At 39.4% G+C, this 22,624-nt stretch overlaps 1 pseudogene; it reads left to right on the plus strand.

Annotated features, from left to right (window-relative positions):
• Nucleotides 1–5,766: 5,766 nt before the first annotated feature.
• On the plus strand, nucleotides 5,767–7,161 carry Riox2-ps4 (ribosomal oxygenase 2, pseudogene 4; annotated as a pseudogene).
• The last annotated feature ends 15,463 nt before the right edge of the window (nucleotides 7,162–22,624 follow it).

Raw genomic sequence — 22,624 nt, forward strand, 5'->3', positions numbered from 1 at the left:
GTGTCTTCAGATGGGATGGATCCCCAGGTGAGGCAGTCTCTACCTGGTCTTTCCTTCAGTCTCTGCTCCAGTTTTTGAACCTGTGTTTCCTCAAGACAGGAACAATTCTGAGTTAAACATTTTGAGATGGGTGGATGGCCCATCCCTCAACTGGGGGCCATGCATATCTATTGGAGGTAGGTTCAGGTGGCATCTGGGACTTTCTAGTGCCCCCTCCCAACTCTCTTCTTTTTTTTTTTTCTTTTCTTTTTTTTTTCAGAGCTGGGGACCAAACCCAGGGCCTTGTGCTTGCTAGGCAAGCGCTCTACCACTGAGCTAAATCCCCAACCTCAATATGCTTCTTAATATCTATTAAAACTATCATACTTGAGACTATTAACTATGTTTTATAGGCCACTAAAATGGCTTTAGGACATTATCAGGGGTATCTAAGCTTCAAAAGGAAAAAATTTTCAATAAAAATAAACATCTGAAATAAAGATTTTACTAAAAGTTGATTACCCGTTTATATAAAATAGCATTATTAAGATAGAACATGACTTTTAAATTACCAAACTTAGTATTTGATACATAAATTTTGATAATTATTTAAAAAATAACTTCTGAGGAGGAAATAAGACTTATAGGTTCTTTTTGAGAACTTAAAGTAATAAAAAATATGAACTTTGGTTTGACCAAAACGAATTATTTTAAGTACATTTAGAAAACTAGCATATGAAGAATCAGATGTTATTATTTTGTGACATATATCTGATATATAATGTTTTGTAAATTTGAGTTTTGTTAGCTGTATAAATACCATAATACATAACCACAGTACTAAATTAAATGAATTTAAAATCTAAATGTATTTTAAAAATCCTTAGTTGAGAGTTACATTGGGTTACTTATCCAGGAATATTCTAGGAATTATATTATATATAATTTAAAATGTGAATTTATTAAAACTTATATATGTTATAAAATTATGAATGCATGTTTTTTCAGAGATCTTATACCTTATACAATGTTATTATAGAAGAAGCTTAACACTTTTTTATTTTCATCTTTATTAACTTGGGTATTTCTTATTTACATTTCAAATGTTATTCCCTTGCCCAGTTTCCATGCTAACATCACCCTAACCCCTCCCCCTCGCATTCAATATGGGTGTTCCCCTCTGAATTCTTCCCCCATTGCCAACCCCACACAAGAATCCCGTTCACTGGGTGTCCAGCCTTGGCAGGACCAAGGAATTCCCCTTCCACTGGTGCTCTTAGTAGACTATTCATTGCTACCTATGCAATTGGAGCCCAGGGTCAGTCCATGTATTCATGTATAGTCTTTGGGTAGTGGCTTAGTCCCTGGAAGCTCTGGTTGATTGGGATTGTTGTTCATATGGGGTCTCAAGCCACTTTAGCACTATCAATCCTTTCTCTGATTCCCTCAACAGGGGTCCCATTCTCAGTTCATTGGTTTGCTGCTGGCATTCGCCTATGTATATGCCATATTCTGGCTGTGTCTCTCAGGAGAGATCTACATCCGGTTCTGGGAAGCCTGCACTTCTTTGCTTAATCCATCTTATCTAGTTAGGTGGCTATATATGTATGGGCCACATGTGGGGCAGGTTCTGAATGAGCGTTCCTTCAGTCTCTGTTCTAAACTTTGGGTTACCTCACTCAGGATGATATTTTCCAGTTCCCTCCATTTGCCTATCGCTTTCATAAAGTCATTGTTTTTGATAGCTGAGTAATATTCCATTGTGTAGATGTACCACATTTTCTGTATCCATTCCTCTGTTGAAGGGCATCTGGGTTCTTTCCAGCTTCTGGCTATTATAAATAAGGCTGCTATGAACATAGTGGACCACATGTCTTTGTTATATGTTGGGGCATCTTTTGGGTATATGCCCAAGAGAGGTATAGCTGGGTCCTCAGGTAGTTCAATGACCAATTTTCAGATAAACCTCCAGACTGACTTCCAGAATGATTGTGCCAGTCTGCAATCCCACCAACAACCTCTTTCTCCACATCCTTGCCAGCATCTACTGTCACCTGAGTTTTTTATCTTAGCCATTCTGACTGGTGTGAAGTGGAATCTCAGTGTTGCTTCGATTTGCATTTCCCTGATGACTAAAGATATTGAACATTTATTTAGGTGCTTCTCAGCCTTTCGGCATTCCTCGGCAGTAAATTCTTTGTTTAGCTCTGAACCCCATTTTTAAATAGGGTTATTTGTCTCCCTACAATCTAACTTCATGATTTCTTTGTATATTTTAGATATAAACCCTCTATTAGTTGTAGGATTGAAAAAGATCTTTTCCCAATCTCTTGGTTGCCGTTTTGTCCTAACAACAGTGTCCTTTGCCTTACAGAAGCTTTACAGTTTTATGAGATCCCATTTGTCAATACTTGATCTTAGCGCATAAGCCATTGGTGTTTTGTTCAGAAAATTTTCTCCAGTGCCCATGTGTTCGAGATTCTTCCCCACTTTTTCTTCTATTAGTTTGATTGTATCTGGTTTGATGTGGAGGTCCTTGATCCACTTGGACTTAAGCTTTGTACAGGGTGATAAGAATAGATTGATCTGCATTCTTCTACATGCTGACCTCCAGTTGAAACAGCACCATTTGCTGAAAATGCTATGTTTTTTTCCATTGGATGGTTTTGGCTCCTTTGTCAAAAATGAAGTGACCATAAGTGTGTGGGTTTATATCTGGGTCTTCAATTCTATTCCACTAGTCTATCTGCCTGTCTCTGTACAAATACCATACAGTTTTTATCATGATTACTCTGTAATACTGCTTGAGTTCAGGGGTAGAGATTCCTGCGGAAGTCCTTTTATTGTTGAGGACAGTTTTACCTATCATGGGTTTTTTATTATTCCAGATGAATTTGCAAATTTTTCTAACTCTATGAAGAATTGGATTGGAATTGACAAACAGGATCTCAAAAAACTGCAAAGCTTCTGTAAGTCAAAGGACACTGTTGTTACGACAAAATGGCAACCAAGAGACTGGGAAAAAATCTTTACCAATCCTAGAACAAATAGAGGTCTTATATTCAAAATATACAAAGAACTCAAGAAGTTAGACTGCAGGGAGACAAAATAACCCTATTAAAAATGGGGTTCAGAGCTAAACAAAGAATTCACAGCTGAGGAATGCCGAATGGCTGAGAAATACCTAAAGAAATGTTCAATATCATTAGTCATAAGGGAAATGCAAATCAAAACAACACTGAGATTCCACTTCACACCAATCAGAATAAGATAAAAAACTCAGGTGACAGTAGATGCTGGCGAGGATGTGGAGAAAGAGGTTGTTGGTGGGATTGCAGACTGGCACAATCATTGTGGAAGTCAGACTGGAGGTGCATCTGAAAATTGGATTTGAACTACCTGAGGACCCAGCTATACCTCTCTTGGGCATATACCCAAAAGATGCCCAACATATAACAAATATATGTGGTCCACTATGTTCATAGCAGCCTTATTTATAATAGCCAGAAGCTGGAAAGAACCCAGATGCCCTTCAACAGAGGAATGGATACAGAAAATGTGGTACATCTACACAATGGAATATTACTCAGCTATCAAAAACAATGCCTTTATGAAATTCATAGACAAATGGATAGAACTGGAAAATATCTTCCTGAGTGAGGCAACTTAATCACAGAAAAACACACATGGTATGCAGTCATTCATAAGTGGCTATTAGCCCAAATGCTTGAATTACTCTGGATGCACAGAACACATGAAACTCAAGAAGGATGACCAAAATGCGAATGCTTCACTCCTTCTTTAAAATGGGAACAGGAATACCTTTGGAAGGGAATAGGGAGGCAAAGTTTAGAACAGAGTCAGAAGGTACACCCATTCAGAGCCAACCCCACATGTTGTCCATACATATACAGCCACCAAGCTAGGTAGGATGGATGAAGCAAAGAAGTGCAGGCATTCCAGAACCGGATGTAGATCTCTCCTGAGAGACACACAGAATACAGCAAATATATAGGCGAATGCCAGCAGCAAACCAATGAACTGAGAATGGGACCCCTGTTGAAGGAATCAGAGAAAGGACTGGAAGAGCTTGAAGGGGCTCGAGACCCCATATGAACAACAATCCCAACCAACCAGAGCGTCCAGGGACTAAGCCACTACCCAAAGACTATTCACGGACTGACCCTGGGCTCCAACCTCATAGGTAGCAATGAACAGCCTAGTAAGTGCACCAGTGGAAGGGGAAAGCCTTGGTCCTGCCTAGACTGAACACCTAGTGAATGTGATTGTTGTGGGAGGGTGGTCATGGGGGGAGGATATGGAGGGGAAGTCCTCATAGAAGGGGAGAGGGAGGGGTTAGGGGGATGTTGGCCTGGAAACCGGGAAGGGGAATTACAATCAAAATGTAAATAAGAAATACTCAAGTTAATAAAGATTAAAAAAAATAATGACTCCTCTAGCTTGCTTCTTCAGACCATTTGCTTGGAAAGTTGTTTTCCAGCCTTTTACTCTGAGGTAGTTACTGTCTTTGTCTCTGAGGTGTGTTTCCTGTAGACAGCAAAATGTTGGGTCCTTATTGCATATCCAGTTTGTTAATCTGTGTCTTTTTATTGGGGAATTGAGTCCATTGATGTTGAGAGATATAGTGATTGTTGCTTCCTGTTATCTTCATACTTGGAGGTGAGATTTGTTTGTTTGCTTGTCTTCTCTTTGTTTTGCTCAAAAATGATTAGTTTCTTGCTTTTTCTAGTGTGTACTTTGCCTCCTTTTGTTGGGCTTTACCATTAATTATCCTTTGTAGGGCTGGATTTGTAGAATGATATTGTTTAAATTTGGTTTTGTCATGGAATATCTTGGTTTTTCCATCTATGTTAATTGAGAGTTTTGCTGGATACAGTAACCTGGGCTGGCATTTGTGTTCTCTTAGGGTCTGTATGACATCTGTCCAGGATCTTCTGGCTTTCATAGTCTCTGGTGAGAAGTCTGGTGTGATTCTGATAGATCTGCCTTAATATGTTACTTGACCTTTTCCCCTTACTCCTTTTAATACTCTTTGTTTTTTTTCTGCATTTGGTGTTTTGACTATTATGTGACAGGAGGAGTTTCTTTTCTGGTCCAAGCTATTTGGAGTTCAGTAGGCTTCTTGTATGTTTATGGGCATCTCTTTCTTTAGGTTAGGAAAGTTTTCTTCTATGATTTTATTGAAGAAATTTACTGTTCCTTTGAGTTGGGGGTCTTCACTCTCTTCTATACTTATTATCCTTAGGTGTGATCTTCTCATTATGTCCTGGATTTCCTGTTTGTTTTGGGCCAGTAGCTTTTTCTGCTTTACATTTTCTTTGACAGTTTTGTTGATGATTTCTATGGAATCTTCTGCTCCTGATATTCTCTCTTCTATCTCTTGTATTCTGTTGGTGATGCTTGTATCTATGGCTCCTTGTCTCTTCCTTTGGTTTTCTACATTCAAGTTGTTTCCCTTTGTGCTTTCTTTATTGTTTCTATTTCCATTTTCATTTCCTTCACCTGTTTGATTGTGTTTTCCTGTAATTCTTTCAGGGATTTTTGAGTTTCCTCTAATGGCTTCTGCTTGTTTACTTGTGTGTTCCTGTATTTATGTCTTTCTTGAAGTCCTCCATCATCATGATGAAATTTGATTTTAAATCTAGATCTTGAGCACGCCCTTGACCTGCCCATGCCATTCTGCCCTTCCACGATGTAGCCCAGTCAACTTGCAGAGGACATGCAACAGGCCGTGCCTGGTTTGCATTTCTTCCCTACTTGTGAACAATGCCAAAGAAAGTGAAGCCCACAGGGAATGAGAATGAAGAAAAGCCTGTTCCTTGCAAGCAAATGAAGAAAGAGCTACCTAATATGCTTTCTGTATTAAACTTTGACAGCCCCAGTAGTTTCTTTGAAAGTTTAATATCACCCATCAAAGTAGAGACATTTTTCAAGGAATTCTGGGAACAAAAACACCTTCTCATTCAGAGTGATGACTCTTTGCTGGCTTCATATTACCAGTCTCTATTCAGACCCTCAGATCTGAAGAGTCTCTTCAACCAAGGGCTATACTATGGAAGAGATGTTAATGTCTGCCGGTGCATCGGTGGGAAGAAGAAGGTTTGAAATAAGGATGGCAAAGCACAGTTTCTTCAGCTGAGAAAAGATTTTGATCAGAAGAGAAACAATTCAGTTTCATCAGCCACAGAGATTTAAGGATGAGCTCTGGAGGATCCAGGAAAAGCTGGAATGTTACTTTGGCTCCTTAGTAGGCTCAAATGTGTACATGACTCCCACAGGATCTCAGGGCCTTCCTCCACATTATGACGATGTTGCGGTTTTTATCCTGCAGCTGGAGGGAAAGAAATGTTGGCGCCTGTACTCCCCAACTGTGCCCCTGGCACATGAGTACAGTGTGGAGCCTGAGGACTGGATTGGCACACAATACATGACTTCCTGCTGAAGCCTGGTGATTTGTTGTACTTCCCCAGAGGGACCATTCATCAGGCACTAACTCCTTCAGGCCTGGCCCACTCTATTCACCTGACTCTTAGCACCTACCAGAAAATTTTTGGGGAGATTACCTTTTGGATTCCATTTCGGGGCTTGTATTTGACATTGCAAAGGAAGATGTGGCATTAAGGACTGGAATGCCCAGGTGGATGCTCATGAATGTGGAAACCCCAGCTGATGTAACAAGGAAGTTGAGTGGCTTTCTGAGGACTCTGGCAGACCAGCTCGAGGGCAGAAAAGAACTGCTCTCATCAGATATGAAGAAGGACTTCATCATGCATAGACTCCCCCCCTTTCTGTGTGGGAAATGGAATAGAGTCAGTGGACCCAGGTGGAAAGTTGCCAAGGTTGAACAGCATAGTAAGACTGCAGTTTAAAGACCACATTGTCCTCACAGCAGGGCCAGATCAGAATCAATTTGATGAAGCTCAATGAAAGATGGTTTACATCTACAATTCTCTAAAGAATGAGAGACAGACACACATGATGGGGAAAGAGGTGGAAACAGAGATTTACTGACTTTGCTTTCCTTTATCCTATGTGGATGCTCTGAAGCAAATCTGGTGCAGGTCACCAGTTCGTGTTAAGAACCTGAAACTTGGCACAGATGAAGAGAAGGAGAACCTGGCAGTGTCTCTCTGGACAGAGTGTCTAATCCAAGTGCTCTAGTGCCTTTATGCAGAGAACTGTTGTGCTTTCAGTGAGGAGGGACTTAATCCCTAGGGCACTTGGTGTTCTGATTAGTGCTCTGGATAGAGCTGTGGTTGGTTACAGAGAAGAGGCAGGAGAAAGAAGCTACTTCATGTCCTCATGGACATGAGAGGGAAAACAGGAAATTATTAGGCACCCCAGGCTGTGATAAAACGATACTTTGGACAAGTTTACTTAATAGAATTAGGTCATTAACCTGGCTTCTTTGTCTTGGCTCTTGGAAAAAATAACTCCTTTAAAGAGCATCCTTGGCTCCAAAAATACTTTTTAACAATTAAAACTTAGGAATAAAGTTTTTTTTTTACAATGAAAAAAATCTAGATCTTGCTTTTCTGGTGTGTTTGGATATTCAGTGTTTGCTTTGGTGGTAGAATTGGGCTCCGATGATGCCATGTAGTCTTGGATTCTGTTGCTTGGGTCCCTGCACTTGCCTCTCGCCATCAGGTTTTCTCTGGTGTTACCTTGTTCTGCTATTTCTAACAGTGGTTAGACTATCCTATAGGCCTAAGTGTCAGGAGTGCTGTAGACCTGTTTTCCTGTTCTCTTTCAGTCAGTTATGGGAACAGAGTGTTCTGCTTTCAGGCGTGTAGGCTTTCCTGTTTACTGGTCTTCAGGTGTTTCTGTGGGCGTGTGTCCTGAGTCCACCAGGCAGGTCACTTGGAGCAGAAAAGTTGGTCTTACCTCTGGTCTCAGACGTGAAGTCGCTCCTTAGAGCAGGGTTTCAGGTCTCCATGAGGGCAGCAAGCAGAAGGGCCAGCCCCCCCTTCTCTCGGGACCCTGTGCACAGAGGCCTTAGATGGTACTAGGCATTTTCCTTTAGAGTCAAAAATGTGGGCAGAGAGTAGTCTCCTCTGCCTTCCCAGGTGTGTCTGCCCTTCTGAAGGTCTAGCTCTCCCTCCAACGGTATTTGGGTGCAGGGAGCTGTTTGACCAGGTGCCTTCAGATCTGGGTGGTGTCTGTACTGTAGCATTGAGTGCTCCTATCTTCCTGTTCCCAGAGGCCCTATACTGTTTCCTCTTGGGCCAGAGATGTGGGCAAGGGTGGGCAATACTGGTGGTCTCTCCTGCCCTGCAGTCTCAGGAGTACCCACCTGTCTGGGCGATGAGCTCTCTCCCCCAAGGGGTTTGGGAACAGGGAGCTGTGGGTGGGTATCAGGGAGGTTTGGGCACCAGCTAGAAACTTCAAGTGTCCGGTCCCAGAGGATTTTTGCCTTTGTGTGTCCTGAGTCCCCCAGGCAGGTCACTTGGAGCAGAAAAGTTGGTCTTATCTCTCGTCTCGGGCCTGAAATTGCTCCTCGGGACTAGGTTTCAGCTCTCTGTGAGGGCAGCAAACCAGAAGGCTATTTTAAAATTTTTAACATTAAAGCCAATATTGTTCACAGAAGATAATATTAGGTGATGCTATATTTGGAATCTCTATTCATTAGTCTCAATTGTTACGTTTATATATTTGTAAGAGAAAATATTTTATGATATGCTGAATACACAGTATATAAAATCATACAAGTAATTTTCTGGCACAACCAGCATAATAGAAATGCCAATGAAATTTTGAACTTTTTTATGGTTCACAGATATATATGCATATAAATATACATAAATCTTTATATGACAAAAATTACCACGTTGTTAAACATCATTAGGTTAAAAAGAACTAGAAGAAATGAAACCTTTGACTTTTCATATATCAGGTCTCTTACACTATCGAGGAATTGTTGCATCTATAAATGATATCCATAATTTGTTTAGAGTGTAAGCCTAAGTTTATGTAGTTATTAGTTACTCATTTACAAAGCTACCCTAGAGACTACACACTAAATTTAGACATGAACTATAACTCCTGACAAGATTGCTATTGGAAATATGAGAAACTCAAAAAGTCTATGTTTTTTCTTTCTTTTCTTTATCTCAAACCAATATTTTGAAAAAGAAAACAAAAATACTTAAGGAACATTTATAGGAGCATATATATGATTTCTGATTCTTGAATAACATCATGCTATATTACTATAAGGATTATATTAAAACCTTTGATGAGTAACATACATTTTCCACTTACAGAAGGCTTACAAAGAATGGATCTTATAAGTGTCTGAGGTTTATGTATAATTAGCTTGAATATTTCCAGTCAAAGTCCTTCCAATGCTTATATAAATATTCTCAACTTCCTTAGAATATTGATCTACATTTAATAACATTTAAAAATGGCTAACTTTAAAGGACAAGATTTTAATATTTTATGTTTGTCAATAGTTTTGTCAAAAGATTTTAAAGAATCAGAACTTAAATTTTGGTTTGAGCTGAAATCCTTGCATTAACTCACTGTGTATGTGGTTAAGTAAGGCTGTCTCACATATGACATTTTGTATATTTGAATACAAATCAACAATTGTATTTGTAGTGATTGATGACATTTAGAACTAATTGAGATCTTTAGCAGAGCAGATTTTAAAAAATAAGGAAAAGGGAAGTAAAAACAGACTTCTAAAATAGCCATACTTTACCAGGAGAAAGGAAATAACCTTACCTTGATGGACCTCTACATGCAAAACACAACAGTTTCCTGGTACTATCTCCTTCCTTCCAGCATGCCTGTGTCATGTCTAATCTCGAATTATCTGTTTCATATTGTTTCTATGTTGTATGAAGAGTGTTTGCAGCACCCTTCCACCTTCTTTCATCCATCAATGTGTTTCATTTTCAAAATTAGTGTGTTTACAGGGACATAGCTGGTGGGGCCTGAAGCTACTTTTCAAGGAAATGATGGAATAAGTCTAAACCGTACAGATTGCCAGTCAATGACCATGTCTGAAGATAAAGAATTCTGCTGAGTCTGGGTCTTTTCCACCAACTCCTTCATTGGTTTTCCCTCTACTCTTCATCTCCCAATGAGAACAGTCCTCTTTTGAAAAACATAAGTACTTTTCTGGGATGCTTTTTACCCAGTCTTCACCAAGTCTTGGCTCAAATGAAGCTATCTCTTTTAACAACATTTGTCTCCTAGTTGGCTTGAGTAGGACTTTAAATGTCCAACAGCATCTATAATCAGGAACTAATGAGGTGGATCAGTTGCTTAAGGGTCTTTCTGATAGGTCTGTTGATGTGAGTTTGATCCATTGAACCTACTGGGTAGGACAGACCCAATTACTCCAAAATATCTTTTAGCCTCCATGAGCACCATGACCTGGATGGCCTCTCCTACAAATAAATGAAATGAGAAAAAAAAACCCACCCCAAATCCATAATGCAACTATTGTGGTGGGAAAGCCATTAGTAAGGAAGCCATTAGTAAGAAATCAGAAAACAAAGCTGTTCATCACAGTATAATTTTCACAAATATTGTTGAGGAATTCCAAACTGCCAAAGGTTCATGATATACTATTACTTCACAGTGCTACAGTCTGACACTCTGTAATCGAGTTCTTTGACCAAGGCTAAACACTGAGCAACCAGAGGAATGTTTATGTGGTCCTTAAAGATTATACAATACAGAAGCTCATGCAGACCTCCCAGAATTATATAGTGGGTATTCAGATAGTCCTCATTCATATGGAATGAATTACATACTGGAAAACTGCACTCACACTAACTGCAAAAGCAGTTCTCCCAACTGAAGAACTCTAAAGCCCATTGTCCTATGCAACAGGCAGTTCTGCAGTTAATGCTAAGCCGTCTCTTCTTAGGATACACTTAATAAACATTTCTTTTTTTTTTCTTGGGCTGAGGTGAGGGTCTGGCATCATGAGCATCATGATTTATGTAGAAAGGAAGCCAACTAGCAGATAAGAATGGTAACCCCTTCCAATCCTAGAACTGAACAAGGCATGTGAGAGAAAGGCCTGGGACCTGTGATTCTCCTTGCCACCTGGGGAACATTGGCCAATTTTAGTCTTTTGAGGGAAAGGGAGCAGAGGGGACAGACAGGGAATTTAGAAGCCCTGCAAGTACTTACAATAATAAAGACACAGTTGGAACAGCTATGGGAAGGCAGATCAACTTTACTTGTGGTGATTCAAGGCTTATACGATTACGGAAATGGGGGTCAGAATATCCAGGATGGGTAAAGGTCATTGGCCAAAGGCTTATAGTACCAAAATGCCTGATTAGCATGGTGAAGCATTTCAGAAATCTCAGGTGCTCGATGAACAGATTCTTATCAGGAGAAAGTCAGTTGAACCTGTAATCTTAACCAAGGCTGTGTGACATTCTACAGGTAGAGGTAAGTGTGTGGTTTTTAAACTCCTTACATAAAAGGAAGTCCTGCCAATTAAAGGGTCCTCCGTATTGTGCTGAGCCATAGAAGGCTGTCTGGACAATGATAACTTTGACATTAATTAGCAGGGCAACAGTAGCCTATGTCTTTTGAATCTTGGGCCTGACCTAGCTCTGTAGCCCATTTCTACCCTCTAGAATAATGTTCCTTTTTCTTTCTTGATGAATTTTCTTTATCACTATCCATGGGATGGACAACTAGGGAGTCCAGCAATCATCTGGAAGTATCATAGGGAACCTGCTGGGATGAAAGTAACCAAGGACAAATAATAAAGTGTCAGACAAACTGTAAGCAATCAGTGATGTCTTCAGGCAAAATCATTCAGAGAGGAGAGAAATTGTCATAATCATGATGGCATCATTTGTGCTAGCCCTTCGAAAAGCAACTAAAATCCAAATATAGGTTCTTATACATGGCCCCTTGACACTGGTTGAATGTCTACAAACTTTGCCTGTTACTTGTAGACTGCTATCTATATCTATCTATCTATCTATCTATCTATCTATCTATCTATCTATCTATCTATCTGATATTTTCCTGATATATCAGGAAAAATATGTTTCAGAAACTTCTACAAAAAATATGGGAAAAGATTTGAAAATTTTCAACATTTTTTATGAGACTGGCATACTAAGTAGGCACCTCACTTTTCTTTAAATGAAAAATCGAGGGCTCAGTGAGTAAGGAGCTTGCCACACAAGTGTGTTATTGAGTATTAATTCTGAACCCCTGGTAAAGAAGGAAGGCAAAAGCCAACTCCACAACATCAGTCCCCTGGTGGCCTGCTGTGCACAGGTACACCCACGACACACCAACATAAACACAAAAATAAGAAATTAAGTTCTTCTTTGAAAATCTGGTGGCATCCTGCACTAAAACTGACTGGCCTTGGGCTTTTTTACTGGTCGAAAGACTTCTAATGACTGCTTCTGTCTTCTTAGGGGTTATTAATTTGTTTATTTAATCTTGAATAGACATCATAGGTCGAGCAGGGGCTGGGAACAGGAGGGATCAGGTTGGGAGACGATAGAGAGACAGAGTACTGGGAAAGACAACAGGAATCAGGGGGCATCCTGGGCATGAATTAGAAAGTTCCAGGAATCTATGAGAGTGGTACTCACTAAGACTCCTAGCAACTGGAGATATGGAGCCTGAACTGGCCATCTCTCTGTAACTAGGCAAGACTTCCAGGGGAGGGAGTAGGACACCAACCCAGCCACAAAACCTATAACTTACACTTTGTCCTGCCTTTAACATGTGCTGTGGTAAAGGCAGTGCAGAAGTGGGCAATCAATGACTAGTCCATTTTGAGAATCATGTCTTGGGAAGAAGCCCATCCATGATGCTGCTTGAAAGACTAGGAATCAGAAGCTGGATAGCCCAAAGACCTAAAAAAGAACCAAATATCACTGGCAAAACCAAGCCAAACCAAAACAAATCAACCAAACCAAACCAAGCCAAACAAACAAACAAACAAGTCAATGAAATGGTTTCTAATGATATTCTGCCATAGTCATAGATTGGTACCTAGCCCGATTGTTATCAGAGAGACTTCATCTAGCAACTGATAGAAACAGATGCAGAGACCCACAGCCAAACATTAAGAAAAGGTTGGGAAATCCTGCAGAAGAGGAGGAAGACAGATTGTAGGAGCCAGAGGGGTAAAGGACACCACCCACAGAATCATGTAACTGGGCTCATAGGGGTTCAGAGACTGAACCAAAAATCAGGGAACTTGCAACTGACTGACCTAGGCCCTCTGCATATGCGCTACATTTATGTACTTTGTTCTTCTTGTGGGATTCATAACAGTGGAAGAAGGAGCTGTCATTGACTCTTGCTGACTTTTGGAGTTATTTCCATTGTTAATACCTGGAGCAACACAAGAAAGTCATATTCAGTGATAACACCTCTCTCTCCCTCTTCCTTCTTCTCTCTCTCTCTCTCTCTCTCTCTCTCTCTTTCTCTCTCTCTCTTTCTCTTTTGAAACAGGGTCTCATTCTATATCACTTTCTGGCTTGGAACTCACTATATAGACAAGGCTGACTTAGAAATCAAGGAGTTCTGCATTTTTCCGCTTTCTGATTAAAGATCCTTGGCACTACACTGGGCTTAATTTTTCTTAAAGTATCAGAAAGATGAAAAATTAAATGACATCTATCATGCCCATTTCTTAATTACATCTAAGACACTGTGTCACAAAGAACTCTATGTGATACGCATTTTCCTAGTGGTAGGATCATTTACTCTATTCACTTCATAGTTATCTTTCATTAAAGTAACAAGTTTATGAAAACTGACACTAGTTCAAATGTTATCATCTAGCAAAAATAAACAGCAACTCTTGACTCTGTGAAGCTTGAAGTTTAGTAGGAAAATAAGCATTAAACTAGAACTAGAGTGTAAATTTAATTTGAGGGACAATATGATGATGGCATGGATGTTCACAGTAGGAATATTTAATCAATCTAAGGGATGAAATTAGACCAAGAACAATTTCAGGGATGTGATGTAACAGTGTTGGAAAATCCTGCTATAAAAGTTGTAATCCACCATGACCAGATAAGCTCTGTGAGCTCAGTGCAAAATGAAGAACTCTCTTTTTCAGTTGGGTTTCCTCTTTTATTTGGAGAGTGTCTCTAACTGTAGATGCTTGACCTTATCTAGAGGATGACCCTATCCAGAGCTTCCTGCAAGAGCTACATGATTCATCAGTAAGACCCTCTCTGCCATTTCTGTCCTATGATAATTAGATACTGTGTTGTGACCAATCAGCCTTGCATGTCTGTAACCCAAGAAAACCCCTGGGGGAAAGTAATGTAGCTTGTGGTCAGATTACAGGTTCAACTTCCACTCTCCCTATAAAGAACCTACCTGGCAGGTCCTTGGGATTCTTCTTCGGGTAAATGAAACATTCCCAGGACACTGTCCTAGTCAATACTGTTCACCTACTTTGGAAATCCCTACCCACTCCTCACAATCTACATAGTGCTTTTCCACCATGAATAGAGTTGAACTGTCTCACTGAAAATGATCCTGGAAGTTAATCCATAGGTATTCACAGTCTGAACCCCACCCCTATTTCTGCCAGTGGCCAACAGCCCCGAGAAGAAGGGAGCTTCATGTAACTGTTTGGTCAGGAATGAAGATATTCTAAACAGACACTGTTACAATATCACTGAAGGCTCATTAAGGACAAATTGCTTCGTCCTGGACAAAAAAAAATGGAATGTATCTCTTCTGGGTGGAGACATGACATCTCATCCCTTCCAAGTCAATCCTTGGGAAGGTCGGTTAACTTTATGTCATGCTGAAGAGATAGGAGGAATAATTAGCCCATACATGGGGTGATGTATTCCCAGAATTCTCACCTCTATTATAGTTCCTATGAGCCACCACAAAGCTGTTTTGTCTGTCCATCAAAATAGATCTTTTCCTCCTTCTTTTTCTTTAAGATGTTGGCTCCTTTCTCTGGTTGACTTCATTCTTTTTATAATGTTTCCCTCCCTGCCATGAGGCTTCTTGCCCATCATATGGCTGACTTCATGCTATCTTAACTCAAACAGCACGGCCTTCCCTTTCTTTTTTGTGTTTTCCTTTCCAGATTCTTGTTGAGATTGACTGCAGGCCCGCCCTGTGGCTTTTCTTTTAAACTCTTAATTTGTCCTAAACCTTGTCTTTGACAACATTCTAAATTTTTAGAAAGACTTAGAACTCTGAGAGGGATGGCCTTTTCTTCAGTCCCTGCTCCACTCTTTGTCCCTGTATTTCTTCCTGTGAGTATTTTGTTCTTCCTTCTAGGAAGAAATGAAACATCCACATTTTGGGCTTCCTTCTTCTTGGGTCTTATATGATCTGTGAATTTTTTCTTAGTTATTCTAAGCTTTTGGGTTAATATCCACTTATCAGTGAGTGCCCCACCTGGGGACCCATCTTATATGCAGCCACCAAACTCAATCACTCTTGCTGATGCCAAGAAGCACTTGCTGACAGGAGCCAGATATGGGTGTCTCCTGAGAGGTTCTGCCAGAGCCCTGCTGATACAGATGAGGATAGCTGCAGCTAACCATTGAACTGAACAAGGGGATCCCAATAGAGGAGCTAGAGAAAGGACTGAAGGAACTGAAGGGGTTTACAACCCCATAGGAAGAACAATAATATCAACCAACCAAACCCCACCAGAGCTTCCAGGGTTTAAACCACCAACCAATGAGTACACATGGAGGGACCCATGACTCCAGCCACATATGTGGCAGAGGATGGCATTGTCTGGCATCAATGGTAGAAAAAGCCCTTGGACCTGTGAAGACTCATTTCCCCAATGTAGGGGAATGTGAGGGTGTTGACCTTGGAGTGGGTGGGCAGGAGTGGGAACATCCTCATAGAAACTGGGGTTGGTGGGTGGGAGGGGGTATGGGAGAGGGGAGAAAAGGGATAACATTTGAAATGTAAATGCATAAAATATCCAAAAAATAAAATTATTAAAAAAAGAATTCCAAGACGGGACCCTGATTTCTCCAGTATCATCATTTGTGGCCCTCTCTTTGCTAAGGAGACTGGTGAAACTGAGATTTCTCCAAAAAGCTCAGGTTCAGAGAATAAGAAGGTTGAAGCTGAGTACCAGCTAGAAAGGGAACCTTGGCTCCTGGAAGGAGAGTTCATATAGATAGGATGACCACCTTGGAGGAAAGAATGGAGCTAAGATGCTGATGAGTAGGGCCGCCCCACAAACAAGATTATATAATCAATCATACATCTCATTTGTACTTTAAGTAAACCCAGATCTTGTGTCAGGACTCCAAATATGAATTTGGAGGGTCACTGGTGTTGCTGTAAAATTATAAAAAAATGCTGTCTTTTATTCCACACTAGATCCAACACTGTAGTGCCCTAAGATATCTGGTAGATGTCTTCATCTCAGTCAGCAAAGTGTCTCACTTCCTCTGTTCTATCTTATATCATCACACTGCCAATGGCTGCTCTCTGGGCCTGGCAACAATCTCTACTTGTCTAGTTCCCAAGGCAGGTTGCCACCATGCCAGACATACACATCCCAATTTTGTGGTGGGCCAGAGTATTTAGCCACTACCCACTCTCTTGAATTTAAATCACCACATGAAAGAACACACAACACAATAACTTCTGATCCAATTGATAATTATATAATTTGCTCATCTAGACATACAAAGACCCGTACTCATCCATCCCTGAAGAATATTCATAACAATCTGTAAATGTGAGAGAAGAATCTTAACATCTGCTTCCATGTTCTCTCTGTTGCTTCTCTCTCTCTCTCTCTCTCTCTCTCTCTCTCTCTCTCTCTCTCTCTCTCTCTCTCTCTCGTTCCAGTCTCCACCCCTCTCTAAAACTTTTCTCCTGCCCATCCTTCATTCTTGTCCAATTTCAGGCCTCGTTCTATCTTGTACCTGCCTTCACCTGTACAATGACATCATCCTACACACTGGACCTCTGTTCCTGTTCCCAATTTGACTACATTGAATACATTTCTTTTTTTTTCTTATTTTCTCTATTTGACTCTTCAATTAGACTATTAAGGATGGTGGCTACACCTGGCTTGCTTCAGCAGTCAGAGCCAAGAGTCTGACTCTAAACAACTCCTGTACTAGCTTTGACAAACCTGATGGGATAGAAGATGCATTTTGGGTTTCAGCCACTCCCAGGAAGTTGACCTTAAGTGAAGAGCAAACAAGAATGGCTCCACACAGTTGCCAGCTTCACTTTATTCCAGGAACTTTTCCTTATCTTCCTACTTCTGCTTACACCACCTTATGTTTGCCTCTATTTGATAAAACAATGAAATGAGCATTTGGACTTTAGTGTGGACTCTTGAGATAGTCAAACTTTAGTAAGTTTCCCCTTCATCAGTACATCGCAGGTTTTGACTGACACCTTTACCCTCCCCTGCCCCATAGACACACACAACTTTGACCTGTTTTTTGTCCTTTCTGATTTGTTTCAAGACTACTTACTACTTGGTTACTGGATTTGTCTTTCAAAGTTCTAACCTGTTTTGCTTCCACTGAACTATTTAGATGATTGCCTCATTTGTACAATATAATTGGCTTTGCTGATGCTGAAGTATTTTTGGACAAATTTACAGTTCTGTTGAACTATTTGGGCACCTTCCATAAGATGGGAAACCTGAAACTTATTGGTCTTTTGGGGCTCCTTGAGCCATTGGGGGGCTTAAGCCATTGTTGAGTCTTTTACGATGGAGAAACAAGTGTCTTGACAATATGTCAAGCATGATTTGTGAAACCATGGAAAATATCCTGTGCTTCTAGGGAGAATTCTAGATAACTACTGTTATAAATTTCAACGTGCCCGAAGTAGTATGTGACAAAATATAATCTGCTTTTAGAGTTCCTGAAAATAACTGAGTCGCAAACTAAACCTCTGTCAGTTTCATTTTAAATCATTTTGCAGTAAAATGTTCTGTCTTTCTCTCTTTCTCTGTCTCTGTTTCTATGTCTGTCTGTCTGTCTGTCTTCCTCTCTGTGTGCATGAGTGTATGTGTATTGTGTTTGCAGTATGTCCCCGCATATGTGTATCCCTGTGCATGAATATGTGTTTGGGGAATGTTGTTGTAAAAATATAAAAATAATAAAGAGTAACAGTGTCTTTTACCTCGCTAGCTCTGTACGGCGATGCCCAGATATCTGCTAGATTATCTTGGCAGAAACACATCCCAGCTGCATACTTTCCTACACTCAAACCCTCACATAAAAGTACACACAACACAATAATCTTAGATCCAATTGGTAAGATATAATTGCCCACTTAAACATACAATGCCCGGTACTATCCATCCCTTGAGAACATTAATAACAACCTGTAAATACACAGAGCAGAATCTTAACATCACTAGCCATCTTGTCCTGCCATGGCTTCTCAGCCCCTCTCCTCCTCCCTGTCTCCTCTTCTCTCCCCTAGTCTCCTCCTCTTCCTTCAAACTTCTCTCCCACCCATCCTTCCTTCTCCTCCAATGACAGGCCTCCTTCTATCCTGTACCTGCCTCACCTGTGACATCATCCTACAGGGGAATGACTGTTGACTGTACTAAAACATGAGTCATTTCTCATTTCCTTTTAAAATTGCCTAAAATGCAGCAATGAAAACAGATAATTACAGATTTTGAGACTGAAGAGACATAGTTTGTCCAGGATTTTGAACGAGTCAGGTTACTTTGGATCTTCTTGGCTTGAATTTGAGTGTAGTCATTTCAAATGGTAATTCTGGGAACTGAAATCAAGGAAAAAATAGTGTTCTAGTATTTTAAAAAAATTAGAGGTGATTAAGTCATTATAATGTGCCTTTTTTTAATGCTGAGAAAAAATCTTTAACATTTTTTTGCTGGGTAAATTTAAGATGTGTATAGAAAGTTAATTTTAGGATTGTTCTGTATGTAGAAGTGATTTTACATAATTACTAAGCTCATCTATATTAAATATGCACACATTTTGTCAGTGCTGACAAGTGCTGAATTTTCTATTTTCATAAATGCTAAAAGATAATGTTTTTGCTGTAAATAATATTAAGCTATTTCTTTTAATATTTAACTTAGTATGTATAGACATTTTTAAAACTCTCAGGATTTTATGTCTTACTAGGACAATTATTTATCATTTTAATAAAAATGTTAATTAAAAAGTAATTTTTTGTTTTCTATTGACGTATCAGAATATTGGTTTCTTAGATAACTGTATTCATAAAGTTAAGGTTCATTTATGATTGATTATATTCAAGCCTCCTAGAGAACCATTTTGTACATAACTGTTTTAATGTCATTTTTAGTACGTTTAATGCTCAATGTTTCTGTGACTATACATGTGTATATATGTATGTCTAAGATTTAAATATTATACAAAGGTTTGTTGAGTTAGTATATGTAAGTTAATATATAAGTAAGTAATGTATTTTATTCAAAATATATAATGCTATATCTTATATAAAAGTATAAGGGACAGTAAAATTCTTTTGACATTTTAGCTAATTTTATATAGTACCATTTAGATACCATTTAGATCCTGCTATTTGGTTCTCTGATCTATAAATATTTATTAAAAGAAAATAATTATTTTGTTATATGTATGATAATCATTTGTATATGAGAAAATTATTTTTAGGGCTACTAGTACTGCTCCCTATATTTGCTAAATATCATAAATTTTTCTTTTTTCTTTCTTTTTTTTTTTTTGGAAACAAGGCATCACTGTGTAACATTGGCTAGACTGGCACTTGATTTGTACACCAGGCTAGCTTTGAATTAAAAAACATTCACTTGCTTCTGCCTCTCAAGTGCTGGGATTAAAGGTGAGGCTACCACATCCAGCTTAAATGTCTAAAAATTTAAATTTATTCTGCTATAAACATATTGTTCTAACGAGCCAAAGATTCCAAGTTCTACTTCAAATGTAGAAACTGAGCTAATTGATGATGATGATGAAGAAGAAGAAGAAGAAGAAGAAGAAGAAGAAGAAGAAGAAGAAGAAGAAGAAGAAGAAGAAGAAGAAGAAGACGACGACGGCGGAGGCTGCGACAATGATGCTAGCAATAATACGGAAGATCTTCTGTGTAATACTAGGAGTTGCTGCCTTTTTTATATGTTGCATGCATTTATATCCCTATTGCATTATGTATCTTTTAAGGGTTTAGGAAAATACCTTCTCAAACTGGTATTTTTCAAACCCAAAGTGTCATCAGTTTCTTTTCTAGGTTCGTATTTGTGCATTTCTAATTGTATCATGATTATTCTCTTTATGCAAAAATAACTCGAAATGCCTTAACACTGTATACTCCAAGTTGTGACAACTAAAAGGTGTCAGACACTGGTATTTGTTTGACATAAGCCAAAGTAATCAGAAAGGAGGGAGCCTCAATTAAGAAATTAAGAAATTAAGATATTAATTAAATATAATTAAGAAATTAAGATAGGACTGTGGGCAAGCCTGTAGGGCATTCCTTTAATTAGCGATTGATGGTGATTAGCTTATCACATCTGGGCTGGTGGTTTTGGGTTCTACAAGAAAGCAGGCTGAGCAAGCCAGGAGGACCAAAGCTGTCTCTGTGACTTCTCCACTAACTCCTGCCTTCAGGTGCCTGCCCTGGTTAATTTCCTGTCCTGACTTCCTCTGGTGATGAGCTGTGATGTGGAAGCAGAAACTGAACAAACTCTTTCCTCCCCATGTTGCGTTGGCCACAGTGTTTATCATATCAACAGTAACCCTAAGTAATATAATGTCTTAAAGAGTACACCTATAAATAAGTAATTTAACTTTTAAAATATTTATTCCTGTGTATTAGCCCTTCTAAAAGTAACTTAAGTCAAGATTTTATAGAGAATTGGTTTATATGCTAACATGATAATACCTGGATTTGTTTGACCTTTGGTTTCTGTTTGTATTCTGTTTATAATTTTTTTTCAGTCAGAGGCATATTTTCACTTTAGTATAGAGAGTGGGAAAACAATCCCCCAGGCAGGACCAAACCTATTCTAAATAGACATGTCCTTCCCTGTTAAAATAATGGGCCTCAAGAAAGATTTTTCCCCCCTAACTATCTCTTACTAGAGGAAGGAACATTCTGAAGACTAGTGTTTCCAGAGAAGAAACTTGTCTTAGGAAAGAGATTTCACAGAACTCAGACAACTTGTCAGACACTTCCAGAAGAGACTGGACTAGAGGCAAGAATGATGTTCAAGGCCATACCTTGCAAGAGCTGTGTAATTATGCATTCTTGGTTTTACTTATTTAAGCCTAAACCTCATGGAAGGACCCCCCAATGGGTGGTACTTGATGTGCAAGGTATAAGGAGTTAAGAACAAAGATATGTTATAGGAATTGGCAGGATCAGAAACTTGGTCTTGGCAGCGCAACAAGCTCTCAGTCACTTGGTCTCAATTGGACAAGCAGTAGTGAAAGGCAGATTTATCCAGTGTGATCACTCAGAAAGAGAATCAAATCAGTTCTGTTATCTACTTCCAACCCCAGTCACACAGTGGGTTCTGACACCAGGGTTAGGTTTACATAAAAAGGCACGAGCTCTGCACATGTAAGCAGACCTGATCAAGGTGTCTCGTTCATCATTGACTGACCCATTATTATCTCGAAGAGATTAGAAGTCTCTCCTGAAAGATGACCTAACGATTTTCAGAATTTTATGACACTTCTTCCTGGGAGATAAGTTCTGACTAGGTAGGCCTCAAACTTTTCCTTCTCCCAAGCGAGATTCTTATATAAATTTCAATGTCTTATACATTTAAAATGTTTATGTGTATAGATAGCTTTTCCTCATATGCCTTTGCATCTTGTGGTTGTTCGGTACACATGGGGGCCAGAACCATGCATCAGATGCCTTGGAACTGAAATTACAGACAGTTGTGAGACACCATGTAGGTTCTGGGAATTAATTTTGGTCCTCTGTAAAAGCAGCAATGTTTTGAATTGCTGAGCCATCTCTCCAGCCCAAATTCCAATTTCTCTATGGCTTTTCTTTTAATCAATAATCCAATAGCTGGAGGGAGCTATACAGCCTTTCAGAACATATCTGTTCCTGCCAGGACAGTTACAATTAGATAGGTATGGGTGATTGAATCAGCAACTGCTGAGCTCTGGAGATCAACAGAAAGCCACAAACATGTTGTAACAAGACTTTCTTTTTTCTCCAGAGTGGAGTGCTACCCTGAAGAGAATGTTCTTGGGAAAAGCAAAGACAAACAAGGTAAAATATAACCCAGTTGAGTTAGAATAACATTATAACAGAGCTGTTGGGGAAAGAATGATCTGAAAAAAAAACCAAAACATAACATCAATCATTAGGAAGGTGGTTAAATGAGCAGTATTTTCTATGTGTGATGTTGAGAATAGAATCCAGGGCATCCTGCATGGTAGGCATCAAAATCTACCCTGCACCATAAATTTGACTTTTGACTCACTGTGAGACTAAAGGATGGAAATTAGGAAATTAGTTCCTATCTCAGCAAACAGGTACTTGGTTGGTTATTAGAATCCTTCACGAAGAAAGAGAAAAACAAGGAGAAAGGTGGGTTACAAATGTAAAGGTTATTTCCTTTTCAAGCATACTGAAATTAAATAGGCAAATGGATGGAACTGGAAAATATCATCCTAAG

This window comes from Rattus norvegicus, chromosome 16 (genome assembly GCF_036323735.1).
Source record: "Rattus norvegicus strain BN/NHsdMcwi chromosome 16, GRCr8, whole genome shotgun sequence".
Lineage (NCBI taxonomy): Eukaryota > Metazoa > Chordata > Mammalia > Rodentia > Muridae > Rattus > Rattus norvegicus.